Source organism: Saccoglossus kowalevskii, chromosome 20 (genome assembly GCF_978046115.1).
Source record: "Saccoglossus kowalevskii chromosome 20, keSacKowa6.1, whole genome shotgun sequence".
Classification (NCBI taxonomy): domain Eukaryota; kingdom Metazoa; phylum Hemichordata; class Enteropneusta; family Harrimaniidae; genus Saccoglossus; species Saccoglossus kowalevskii.
Window position 1 is genome coordinate 3775989 of NC_140660.1, and position 12936 is coordinate 3788924.

The 12936-nt window shown below is 32.4% G+C and overlaps 1 long non-coding RNA gene across 1 annotated transcript; it reads right to left on the minus strand.

The window, feature by feature from the left end:
* Nucleotides 1-2095: 2095 nt before the first annotated feature.
* On the minus strand, nucleotides 2096-11882 carry LOC146729914 (uncharacterized). Its single transcript, XR_014927978.1, has 4 exons — nucleotides 11160-11882; nucleotides 3531-3766; nucleotides 2389-2495; nucleotides 2096-2109 (listed from the first exon to the last, which is right to left on the minus strand). It is a non-coding gene; the product is annotated as an uncharacterized LOC146729914 (long non-coding RNA).
* Nucleotides 11883-12936: the final 1054 nt, after the last annotated feature.

Below are 12936 nucleotides of genomic sequence, written 5' to 3' on the forward strand. Positions count from 1 at the left end.
TGAGTATGCATACTATAATAGGTGAGGCCATACAAAACAAATGTATTGTTATGCGAATCATCATGGTGTGAATTTTATGTGGTGATTTTTAGAGATGTCTGTGACTTCATTCGATTTGTGACATTTTTATGGGATTATGGGAAAAATATATCATTATATGTTTTGTAATTCTCAAAGCAACACAATTTTTTGTAGTTTTGATAGAAATTGAATTTAGGAGCAGTTTTGTGAATTAAAATTATTTCATTATCAAGGCTTGATCTTTGGAGTTGAGAAAGCTCCCTTTTTCAAGGCCAAAATTTGATAAAACTGCCTTGGTGTATATATGTAGAAAAAAAATAGGGTATGTTTGTAATTTTTAGAAAGGCATCAAGGCAAACTTTGAGAACATTTCATGACCTCTAAAGGTCACATATCCTGGTACTTTCGTAGAGATGAAAATCAAAAAAGTTTTCATTTTAATTTATTTTATTGATATTTTATTGATTTCCTAGACTTAACTATCTGTTTTAGCGACTAGAGTAAAATATTAGTGTAAGAAATAGAAATATTTCTGTTAGGAGCACATTAATATGCCACAATTTTGTATGTTTGTGATGATGTCATACCAACGAAAGTACCAGGATGTGTGACCTTTAGTGTTCATGAAAATGGTCTATTTTTAATACCTTTGATTCCTCTACGATGTTCAAGTCATAATTTTTCTCATTTTGGTGCAAAATTGCGCATGTTTTGTTGTATTTCTAGTTTTGTTTTGATAACTCACAGTGACTGCATGGCGATTGATGAATATAAAATGCTCTCCACTTTTACTGACACAATTATGCATGCTAATATTCTAGGAATATTCATCAGATTATGGTAATACTGCAGAGGTTGAACATCACAGAGGAATCAAATGCAATAAGCTCCTTTCATGACCCCTAAAGGTCACATATCCTGGTACTTTGTTAGTATGACATCATCACTAACAAAAGATTTTTACACAAGTAACTGAAACAAATACTCAAGTCTTGGAAATTGTGCTGAAAAATCGATAAAATAAACCCATTTTTGATTTTTATTCTGACAAAAGAACCAGGATGTGTGACCTTTAGAGGTCATGAAAATGAAATATTACAACTGTTTGAATGATTGAATATTCCTGGTTGAAATTTTGACAAAATTATTTTTTTGGATAATTTCTTGATTTTAGGCATAATTCCCCATTTCTGTTGACTACATTCGAGCAACAAATAAATGTGCTCCCAGGGATACCACAGTCAAAGCTACAAGTCAATAGGATTGTTGAGTGTTATGTGGGTTTGTTTTTTCATGATTAGTGCTCAACCCAGAACTATAATAATGCAACAAAACAGATTTTCACGCCAACTAAGGTTACATAATCCGTTTAAATACTTACAAATTCATTGTTGATAAGGGAAGACAGAATTTCTGATATTTCACGTAAAACTAGAACAAAAAAAAACAAAACAATCATTTACTACTTTGCAATTAACAGGACAACAATTGAGGGAATCAATAATTAGTAACCATGACAACAGACTAGCGAAAATAAAGCGGTTAACAGTATGAACAAGAATGAGTGATTTTCCGTTCACTGTAAGACATTGCGTAATGCCCGAAGGACGTGGATGAGGCGTCTGCCACATAAAGCAAATGATTAGTTTTTGAACTTTAATTTCTCTTTCTTATTGTTCAACGTCGAAATATGGCGTTGAGATACCTTTACTTCATCAATATTGTCCATCATCAAATGTATATAGCACATTAGTAGGTGTAAAAACTCAAAACAATATTTTTGCGTTTGTTGAATCTTTGACTAGTTTTTACGCTTGATTTCACGGATAAAACGAGATCTTGCGGTGAACAGAAAATGATATATTGAGGGAATCAAAGAGTAACCATGGCAACAACAAAGCAAAATTGAAGTGATTTACAGTATAAATCATGAAAATCTAGAATTAAAAACAGATTAGATTCTCTGATTTGACTCACTTTTATGGACGTCTTGGCTCATCTCAGTGATTTGCAAATGAACCGTTCTGTCTTTGTCGAACTCGATGTTGGATGCCGTGTCCTGAAGCTGCTCAGCGTGGGACATCAATTCTACAGCGATAAATGTGACAGAAATTCATAAATCAGTTGGTTGTCATAGAAACAGTTATAGCCATATAAATGAAAAAAGTGTTTAAATATAAACATCACTATGACTCCATAAACACAGATTTTTCTACTTTTTAGTCTACAGTTTATTGTTTACCTTGTTTAAATTTTCAAAAAATTAGAAAAAAAAATATGCTGGATTATTCTGTGACAAAAGGTGACAAAAGTTGATCTTGATGTTACAAGGGTTAAAGTTCAAAGGTTAATTGATATGATGCATACCTTTTTCTGTGAGTATTTTGACAAGCTCATCTCTGAAGTCCGTCACTGTCTGGTAAGTTTTTAAATACTCCTGTACAACAGGATGGCCAGATATTGAGACAGATCTCCTGAAATAGACAAATAAATGATATTATTAAAAAGTGTTCAGATTTCAGGTGGGCAAAGCAAATGAACTTGAACTACAATAAGACTTTTGACATGAATTCCTGTATTTAAGTTTATCTATACTGGTTTCTGGAAAATGGATAACCAAATATGGAAAATGGGTATCAAAATATGGACAAGAGGTACCCAAACATGGACAAGGGGTACCCAAACATAGACAAGGGATACTGAAATATGGACTACGGGTACCTATATATGAACAATGGTTGCCCAAATATGAACAAAGGATGCCCAAATATGAGCAATGATTGCCCAAATATGAACAAAGGATGCCCAAATATGGGCAATGGTTGCCCAAATATGAACAAAGGATGCCCAAATATGGGCAATGATTGCTCAAATAAGAACAATAGTTGCTCAACTTAGGGAGTCTGTTCATTAATATTAAGCTAAAAGGCTTCATTTTACTAATATGTTAATCGATGATAAACTAGAGGAATTCATTCAAACTGGAGCTCTACAGCTAGACATTGGAATAAATTTGCATATAATTTTAATAAAGCCTCCAAGTTCCTGTCATCAGGAGGACTCACAGTTTGTATCTATATAAAAACAAAATGTGTTAACATTTGGGAAATATGGCATTACATCACACCAAGGTTTTGAGATAGATCGTCAACAGCAACCCATAAATATATGGTGATTATCCAAGATCATTTACATATCATTAGCATAATGTAGAAATGTGCAAGCTTATTGGGTGAATAAGCATTTACATCTCATTATCATAAATCAATGTTGAAGCTGATTGGTTAAACTTAAAGTATGTGCATATCATTAGCATAAATTACAGTTACATGAAGTATGAGTGGTGGTGATTATCAATCATTAGCATAGCATTAGCATCGATTAGTTATCATTAGCATGCTATTAGCATAAATCAGGCTGATTGGTGTAGATCCTGCTATAAATATAACTGAAATTTCAAACTTTAAAAAAAACAAAACCATTTTTGTTGATTATAAAATTCCACATACCAGGTTCACCATCATCATCAGCGAATGGTACATCATCAGTTGTTGCTGTCTCAGGACGTGACTTAGCACTTAGCAACGAACCGTGCATTGACGTGGATTTTGATAGTCGTCGTACGGTTCGCCTGTCTTCCATTTGTTGTTTCAGCTTACTGATGAGATCTTTTTGACTTTCAGATTCAGACTGCGGCTGACTTTCCTCACTTGGTATTTCTGATGGCAGTTGCCTTGTCTGTAGCCTGTAAGAACAAAGTACAAAATTAATGAAAGAAAAAAAAAAACATTTGTCCTTGACTATATTTTAGCTTTAGCAAAGAAAACAGTGTAAGCAGTCACTTAGGGAGTAATATTAGAATTTTTACTTTACTAGGGAGCAATAATGTCACAGAATATATAGTCACTTAGAAGGTAATAATATCAGAATACTTGAGTAGTAATAATGTCACAATATGTAGTTACTTAGGGAGTCACAATGTCATAATATACAGTCACCGAGAGAGTAATGTTAGATTGATGGTCCTTTAGGGGTAACAATATCAGAATACTTAGAGAGTCCTAATGTCAGAATATGTAGTCACTTAGGGAGTAATGTTAGACTGGTGGTCATTTGGGGGTAACAATATCTGAATACTTTTAAGTATTAAAATAATGTCAGAATATGTAGTAACTTAGGGAGTCAAAAGTACAGCAAATATTGATTCACAATGGTTCATTGTTGAATACATGCAAAAATAGACTTAACAGTCAAGGAGAGTGATGTTCTCAATCATTTAAACAGTAACTTAGGGAGTGATTTTAACACAAAAAGAAATGTTTTGTTACTGTGAAATACTTTATTTTCACTATTTTCATTGGAAGGGTGATTAAGTGAAAATAAAATCCAGCGAATATACCTTTTTTTCTATATTTTACATTAAACTTGTCAAAAGTCAGTGAAAATAAATTCCATACAAAACACCTAAAAAGTCTTTTCAACAAAAATTAAGTTCAGCCAAAACAGTATCTCAAAATTGAGGTATTTGATTCTATTTCACTGTCATCAACAGTCACTTAGGGAGTGACATTGTCAAGTTGTCATTATTGGTAACTTGGAAAGTCATACAGTATTCTATTTACAGTAACTTAGAAAGTCGAGTTGTTACTCACATTCACTTAGGGAATATAGATTTATTAACAGTCACTTAGGGAGTGACATTGTCAAGTTGTCATTATCGGTAACTTGGAAAGTCATACAGTATTCTATTTACAGTAACTTAGAAAGTCGAGTTGTTACTCACATTCACTTAGGGAATATAGACTTATTAACAGTCACTTAGGGAGTGACATTGTCAAGTTGTCATTATCGGTAACTTGGAAAGTCATACAGTATTCTATTTACAGTAACTTAGAAAGTCGAGTTGTCACTCACATTCACTTAGGGAGCAAAGATTTATTTACAGTCACTTAGGGAGTGACATTGTCAAGTTGTCATTATCGGTAACTTGGAAACTCATACAGTATTCTATTTACAGTAACTTAGAAAGTCGAGTTGTCATTCACAATTACTTAGGGAGCAAAGATTTATTTACAGTCACTTAGGGAGTGACATTGTCAAGTTGTCATTATCGGTGACTTGGAAAGTCGTACAGTATTCTATTTACAGTAACTTAGAAAGTCGAGTTGTCATTCACAATTACTTAGGGAGCAAAGATTTATTTACAGTCACTTAGGGAGTGACATTGTCAAGTTGTCATGATCGGTAACTTTGAAAGTCATACAGTATTCTATTTACAGTAGGTTAGAAAGTCGAGTTGTCATTCACATTTACTTAGGGAGCAAAGATGTTATTTACAGTCACTTAGGGAGTGACATTGTCAAGTTGTCATCGGCAACTTTGAAAGTCATACAGTATTCTATTTACAGTAACTTAGAAAGTCGAGTTGTCACTCACATTCACTTAGGGAGCAAAGATTTATTTACAGTCACTTAGGGAGTGACATTGTCAAGTTGTCATTATCGGTAACTTGGAAACTCGTACAGTATTCTATTTACAGTAACTTAGAAAGTCGAGTTGTCATTCACAATTACTTAGGGAGCAAAGATTTATTTACAGTCACTTAGGGAGTGACATTGTCAAGTTGTCATTATCGGTAACTTGGAAACTCGTACAGTATTCTATTTACAGTAACTTAGAAAGTCGAGTTGTCATTCACAATTACTTAGGGAGCAAAGATTTATTTACAGTCACTTAGGGAGTGACATTGTCAAGTTGTCATTATCGGTAACTTTGAAAGTCATACAGTATTCTATTTACAGTAGGTTAGAAAGTCGAGTTGTCATTCACATTTACTTAGGGAGCAAAGATGTTATTTACAGTCACTTAGGGAGTGACATTGTCAAGTTGTCATTATCGGTAACTTTGAAAGTCATACAGTATTCTATTTACAGTAGGTTAGAAAGTCGAGTTGTCATTCACATTTACTTAGGGAGCAAAGATGTTATTTACAGTCACTTAGGGAGTGACATTGTCAAGTTGTCATTATCGGTAACTTGGAAACTCATACAGTATTCTATTTACAGTAACTTAGAAAGTCGAGTTGTCACTCACATTCACTTAGGGAGCAAAGATTTATTTACAGTCACTTAGGGAGTGACATTGTCAAGTTGTCATTATCGGTAACTTGGAAACTCATACAGTATTCTATTTACAGTAACTTAGAAAGTCGAGTTGTCATTCACAATTACTTAGGGAGCAAAGATTTATTTACAGTCACTTAGGGAGTGACATTGTCAAGTTGTCATTATCGGTAACTTGGAAACTCGTACAGTATTCTATTTACAGTAACTTAGAAAGTCGAGTTGTCATTCACAATTACTTAGGGAGCAAAGATTTATTTACAGTCACTTAGGGAGTGACATTGTCAAGTTGTCATTATCGGTAACTTGGAAACTCGTACAGTATTCTATTTACAGTAACTTAGAAAGTCGAGTTGTCATTCACAATTACTTAGGGAGCAAAGATTTATTTACAGTCACTTAGGGAGTGACATTGTCAAGTTGTCATTATCGGTAACTTTGAAAGTCATACAGTATTCTATTTACAGTAGGTTAGAAAGTCTAGTTGTCATTCACATTTACTTAGGGAGCAAAGATGTTATTTACAGTCACTTAGGGAGTGACATTGTCAAGTTGTCATTATCGGTAACTTTGAAAGTCATACAGTATTCTATTTACAGTAGGTTAGAAAGTCGAGTTGTCATTCACATTTACTTAGGGAGCAAAGATGTTATTTACAGTCACTTAGGGAGTGACATTGTCAAGTTGTCATTATCGGTAACTTTGAAAGTCATACAGTATTCTATTTACAGTAGGTTAGAAAGTAGAGTTGTCATTCACATTTACTTAGGGAGCAAATTTGGCTATTTTTTCTCCCAATCTTTTGAAGGTAAGTGCAGACAATAAACAGGACCATTTTGTGAATTTGGGATGAAAAGAGGGAACTGGGGATGAAAAGGTTAATGATATTTTGCAAGTCAAAACTGTTGGGCAAAATTTATTTAGGACAGAAGTAAGAGAAGTGCTTCCACAATTTTTTTTTTCTATCACAGAATTAAATTCTGATAGTTTACATTGACCATTAGATGGGCACAGACAATATGAACTAGACTGTAAATTATCTTCAATATAAAACAACAAAATAGCCATGGCTGGGCCAGTCTTGTTGAGTACTGTAAAATACTTTATTTTAGCTGAAATTTATTTTTACTGAAAAGACTTTTTGGGTGTTTTGTATTGAATTTATTTTCACTGATTTTTGACAAGTTGAATGTAAAACATAGGAGAAAAGGTATATTGACTGGATTTTATTTTCACTGATTCATTCCTTCAGCGAAAATTAATTCCAAGTGAGAATATTTTACAGTACCTGCTTTGCCTATAGTGAAATAACACAGTGGGAGGTATGTTTAACTAATTACATATCTATTCCTAGTGTAATCACCAGGTAGCAGTCAAGTACTTCATATGATGTCATTCATGGCTGACCTAACATCAGTAAATCTTATAGTTATTGTTTACACACTGTTATCATTAAGTTGGCATGAACCAATGTACAAATACTGGGACTAGTTCACTAATTTTATGACTTTTTTTTTAATTTTAGAAAAAAAATTGCTTCCTTTAAAATTCTGGTAAAATATACCATATTTAAAACAAGCTCAAAATGATTATTGCATTGTCGATAAACTTACCTAATCAGAATTTAATTTAATAACTTTTTTTATGATAATTAGTCAATTTTAAGTAAATGTTTATGAAAATTAATAAATTTTAAGTAAATGTTTATGCAAATTAAGAAGTTTTATGGAAATGTTTATGCAAATTAGTCAATTTTAAGTAAATGTTTATGCAAATTAGTCAATTTTAAGGAATGTTCTGCAAATTGGTCAATTTTAAGGAATGTTTATGCAAATTAATAAATGTTAAGTAAATGTTTATGCAAATTAAGAAGTTTTATGGAAATTTTTATGCAAATTAGTCAATTTTAAGGAATGTTCTGCAAATTAGTCAATTTTATGGAATGTTCTGCAAATAAGTCAATTTTAAGTAAATGTTTATGCAAATTAAGAAGTTTTATGGAAATGTTTATGCAAATTAGTCAATTTTTTTAAGTAAATGTTTATGCAAATTAGTCAATTACAAGGAATGTTCATGCAAATTAGTCAATTTTAAGGAATGTTCTGCAAATTAATAAATTTTAAGTAAATGTTCATGCAAATTAAAAAGTTTTATGGAAATGTTTATGCAAATTAGTCAATTTTGAGGAATGTTTTGCAAATAAGTCAATTTTTAGTAAATGTTTTGCAAATAAGTCAATTTTAAGTAAATGTTTTATGCAAATTAGTCAATTTTAAAGAATGTTTATGCAAATTATTCAATTTTAAGTAAATGAATATGTAAAACTTAACACAAAAACTTCTATTGTATATGCGCTTCTAGTTGAACAAATATGGTAAACGTAAACTGCCTTATTTCACAAGATATAAATCCTTACAAATAATGTTTAATGTTTAGATTTAATTACTACATTCATGAATGAATGAATGACCACGCACACGACAAAACAAACGTTTAAATTTTTTATAGGGGTGTATGTCACTCGCCCTTTACATGGTGTGGTTGGTTGGTTTGTGGGACGTTTTCTCCAATTTACCTAATGCAGCAATAGGCCAAAATATTAAACTTCAGGTATAAATTAATAATCTTTTTTTTTATTAAAAAAAATATTTGTTTTTGATTCAAGCTCAAAATCCACTGATATATTTCAATGAAATACTAAGTAAATACAACCCACATGTTTATTAACGGTTTGAATCCTTGACAGCTGAGGCATTTTAATTTTTATCACAATCTGCAAAATTATATCTATTTGGTTCAAAATTAATAAAAAGAATACATGAAAAAGTGTGAAATGTTTAACCGAAATTTCTAAAAATAGTTAGTCTAAACTTTTTTTTTTTAAATGGAAATTTAATGCACTACCCTGGCGTCAACCAGGCTTGGTCGAACACAAGCACCTGCAAACCTTAACCAAGGTTCCCCCAAAGTCGCATTCGTTAGTGAATGAATCTCGGCCAGTGGAATAGGACTTCCCATTGAGTCTGTGGCACACCCTCTCAGGGTAGGGGTCGACCCTTTGATGTTCAGTCTAAGGTAGGATTTGAACATGGATTTACCGATCAAGAGTCTGATGCAACAACCACTATGCTACCAGTGATCGGTTAGTCTAAACACAGTCCCTCTATCCCATCTATAGAGGGACTGTGGTCTAAACTTTATAAAGTGAAGTTGAAGAATAACATTGATACCCTGGGAATTGTTGTTGTAGGACGGGTTTATATAAATCTGAAATCAATGAACTAATAATCTATCAGTAACCATTATGTATCTAATGAGAAATTATAAATGATAATTACGTGATTGTTTTAAAAAAAAAAAGAAATCTGGAACAAAGTGATGTGTTTTACTAAAAGTTTTATTAATTTTTTTTTCTGTATCTTTGTAAACAAGACTATCTTTATTTCACCGTGCTCCAGTGTCGAGAAGAAATAAAAATTGGGAAAGTCAGGGATTAAGCTATGAGAAGTTCACCAGATTCTAATCTTTAAAGGGAATACTGTAAAATACTGTTATCGATTGAATTTACTTTTCTTTATTTTCACTGAAGGGGTTATTTGGTTAAAACATTTTACATTCAACTCACCAAAAATCAGTGAAAACAAACTCCCTACAAAACATCTTTTCAGCAAAAATTAAATCCAGCTAAAAATAAAGTATTTTACAGTACCTAAAATGCCCATGACATAGGCCAGTTGTTTGTTTCAAGTTCAACTACAAGAGGATGATGAAAATATACCGTACAAAGGCCAGGACTACTACAACAAGTATTTGTAAAGACAGTTCTGTACAACAGAATTTCTATTGTCTTGTTTTCTATTGTATAACAATGAATCCATTATTTTCCACTATAATTGTTTATGTCACCTATTGTTATATTGTAAGTATAATCGGATCACTGCTTCATAGCCTGTTGATTGTTTTGCTTCCAGTTATTGTTTAGCAATCTATTGTGTCACTGGCTATTGTTTTATGTATCTATTGTTAACAGTTTTTGCAAACAAAATGGTACATGGAGATCTGTACCGGAAACGGTCATTCAAATTTGTACTTACGTTAGTATATTTTACCATTTGACAACTACAAAAGGATGAAAATTATCGTGATTCTCTGATTGAAAAACCTTAATGACATTTTGCTACCACAAAATATTGAATTCTAACTTTGCAAACTTAACTTTTTCACCACCAGACTTTCGCACCCAAATTATTCTGCAATTTTTTCTGATATTCTTCAATATTTCTGGGAATGAACTCTAATTTTGAATTCAACAGACAAAATTTGAATCAATTTTCAGTTTTTATTCAAAAAATTTGACTATTTTTGTCCCAATCTTCTGAAAGAAAGTGCAGACTATAACTATTTTGTGAATTTGTGATGAAAAGTGTGAACTGGTGGTAAAAAATTTAAAGCTGTTTAATATTACTGTAATTAACAATATAGAGAATATATTTCCAAAATATACAATATTATATACCGATAATCAGGCATCTCCAATTCCACGTTCTCGCTAAATCCAAATTATTATGGACTCGACCGAGCCTAATATCCCAACTACCCCAGTACCGGTATATATGAATTGATTTCAGACAGTGAAATTGTATCCAGACAGCTCTAATACACACTGCGTGTTTCTAGATCACTTGCAAAACTGGACTGCAATGCAACAAAATAATAAAATCCCGCACTCTGTCTATTTTTTTTTTGTTCTTTGGACAGGGGAGGGTAGGTCAAAATGACTCCCATACTTCAGTTTTATAATTGTAGGTCCCCTTTGCAAATTGCCGTTCCAGTACATTTTACAAAAAGTTTCAATTTTCAATGTGATTGTACAGAATGTGTGTACAGAATAATTTTTTTGCTGCTTGGAAAAAAATAAATAAATAAATAACTGTTCAAAAAGAAAATTCTCAAAGTAGTCGACAATCAGAATGCAAGAATTTTTTCGCTGGTAGGAAAATAAATAAATAACTTTACCTTGCAATCTGAAAGCCGGCGGAAACATGGCATACCTCCTCATAGTGTTATACATGGTTTGGCAGCTATGTAAGTTTCACATCCACAGAATTTTAAAAACGAATCCCACGGGGTCACAAAGTTCGGTTCAGTTCAAACCACTATGCTACATATATTATTTATAACACTGTTCAGCGGGTCACATATTTCTATAATTTTATTTCCATTTAATATCGGTAGATTACGGATGACGACACAGTAGCAATATCAAAATGTCGAAACAAACATAGATGCAGAATGATGTCAATATAATTAAAATATTTCAAACAATAATTAAAATATTTCAAATCGCAAATAGTTATTTGGTTACACAAGCGTCCATAGTAATCCTTGTTGTGAAGAGCGAACAATCAGCTGATCGAAAATTTGAGTTATTTCGGAAACGAGAATGGCTAAATTAATTTGGTCCAGGCAAGTATACGAGTAGATTAATCCGTGGGCAGATCGTACGAAGAGTGGTAAAGAGGAAACCTTAGCGATGCGAACGCAGTTGACGTTGAAGTTTTCCAACGATATAATTCCATGTACTGAACAGGTGTATAATCCGAAAATTCCGACAAGGAGAAGCGGACATCTAACAGATACAAGGAAAGCGAAGAGTATAGCAAACAGACGAAAGGATCTTGTATCAAAGTAACTATTCCATCTGTGTTAACAGCGTGGAAGACACCACTGTTACCCTCCACGGTGCGATAGACAGTGAAACAATAGACAATACAACAGGTTTTTTAACATTGTCTGCTTGTAACTAGGTTATTAAAGCGATGACGACTTGCCAACATTCTAACCTCCACCCCAGTACTGGCTCACAAAATAAATTATTGTGTTTAGTTCACACATTACAAGTTTACACTGTCTGTGTTCTGTTCAAACAGGTACATTTTAAGGGGGCTTCTCAATTTTTTCATTTCAAATGTTACAACTTTAAATTTTTTAATCAGTTTTTTTTAATCCCAATAGTAATTTAGAATATAAGGATTATGAGATTAAAATTGGATTAGATTGCTGAATAACCTATCAAGATCATCAGCTAAGGCAAAAAAAATGTTTTTGCTTCTCATTCTAGGGGAATTAAATCAATTATAGCGGTGACACAGTTTAATTTTTTTTTATTTGTATTTGATTATTCAATACCACAACGACAAGACGTTAAATGTTTTTAACGCCTTATAGAGGACATGCATTAAAAAAGTTGATTTGAATCTACAAAACATCTGAAACAGAAAACAAATAATTTCCTTATTTTTTCTTTTTATGAAACAGTTCACGAAATTTGAAAGAAATTGTTTGAGGTTTAGGTTTCCTACTAACGCAATGAAGAGAAGCAAAACTTTTTTTTTTTACTTAAGACTTTTTTTGAGAAGTTCCCTTACATGCCACCAATAGACACTTTTTGATTATTAACAATAGGTACTTGGTGTCAGTGACTGACAGTGATTAATGTTAAATGGACTTAATAGACAACATAATGTGATAGGAACAATAAGGGACAGACGAATAAATAATAGGAGGAGAGATCACTATTAGTTTAATGTGACATTGCACAATAAGGAACAGACCAATAAATAATAGGGGGAGAGATTACCATTAGTTTACTGTGATAGGGACAATAAGGGACAGACCAATAAATAATAGGGAGGGGAGATTACCATTAGTTTAATGTGACATTGCACAATAAGGAACAGACCAATAAATAATTGGGGGGGAGATCACCATTAGTTTAATGTGATATTGCACA